Genomic DNA, 1,605 nt, shown 5'->3' on the forward strand with positions numbered 1-1,605 from the left:
ATGCCTTTTGGTCTGTGTAATGCTCCTGTAACTTTTCAGAGATGCATGTTATCCATCTTCTCTGATATGGTGGAGAAATTCCTGGAAGTCTTCATGGATGACTTCTCAGTATATGGAGACTCATTCAACTCCTGTCTTAATCACCTAGCACTTGTCCTGAAAAGGTGTCAAGAGACTAACCTGGTTTTAAACTAGGAGAAATGTCACTTTATGGTGACTGAAGGAATTGTCCTTGGGCACAAAATTTCAAGCAAGGGAATAGAGGTGGATAAAGCAAAGGTAGGGGTAATTGAAAAATTGCCACCACCTGCCAATGTTAAGGCAATCAGAAGCTTTCTGGGGCATGCAGGATTCTACAGAAGGTTTATAAAGGATTTTTCGAAAATTGCAAAACCTTTAAGCAACCTGCTAGCTGCTGACACACCATTTGTGTTTGACACACAATGTCTGCAGGCATTTGAGACCCTGAAAGCCAAGCTGGCCACAGCACCAGTCATTTCTGCACCAGACTGGACATTGCCATTCGAACTAATGTGTGATGCCAGTTACCATGCCATTGGTGCAGTGTTGGGACAGAGGCATAACAAGCTTCTGCACGTCATTTATTATGCCAGCCGTGTTCTAAATGATGCATAGAAGAATTACACAACCACAGAAAAAGAGTTACTTGCAGTGGTCTATGCCATTGACAAGTTTAGATCCTATCTAGTGGGATCAAAGGTGATTGTGTACACTGACCATACTGCTCTTAAGTACTTACTCACAAAGCAGGATTCAAAACCCAGGCTCATAAGATGGGTGTTGCTTCTGCAAGAGTTTGACATAGAAATAAGAGACAGAAAAGGGACAGAGAACCAAGTAGCTGATCATCTGTCCCGAATAGAACCAGTAGTTGGGGCGTCCCTCCCTCCTACTGAGATCTCTGAGACCTTTCCAGATGAGTAACTTTTTGCCATTCAGGAAGCTCCATGGTTTGCAGATATTGCAAATTACAAAGCTGTGAGGTTCATACCCTAGGAGTACAGCAGGGTGCAAAGAAAGAAATTGATTTCAGATGCCAAGTACACCTGTGGGATGAGCCATACCTCTTTAAGAGATGTGCAGACGGAATAATCCGCAGATGTGTACCCAGAGAGGAAGCACAAAGAATCCTGTGGCATTTCCATGGATCACAATATGGAGGACACTTTGGAGGTGAGCGAACAGCAACCAAGGTCCTCCAATGCGGATTCTACTGGCCTACTCTCTATAGAGATGCCCGAGAATTTGTGCGTAACTGTGACAGTTGCCAAAGAGCTGGTAACTTGCCTCATGGTTACGCCATGCCTCAGCAAGGGATCTTAGAGATTGAATTGTTTGATGTATGGGGAATTGACTTCATGGGCCCCTTCCCACCATCATACTCAAACACTTATATTCTAGTGGCAGTAGACTATGTATCCAAATGGGTGGAAGCAATTGCCACACCCAATAATGATACCAAGACCGTGCTGAAATTCCTCCAGAAACACATCTTCAGCAGGTTTGGTGTTCCCATAGTAGTGATCAGTGATGGGGGCACTCATTTCTGCAATAAACAACTGTACTCTGCTATGGTTAGATATG

This window comes from Arachis duranensis, chromosome 2, assembly GCF_000817695.3.
Source record: "Arachis duranensis cultivar V14167 chromosome 2, aradu.V14167.gnm2.J7QH, whole genome shotgun sequence".
NCBI lineage: Eukaryota > Viridiplantae > Streptophyta > Magnoliopsida > Fabales > Fabaceae > Arachis > Arachis duranensis.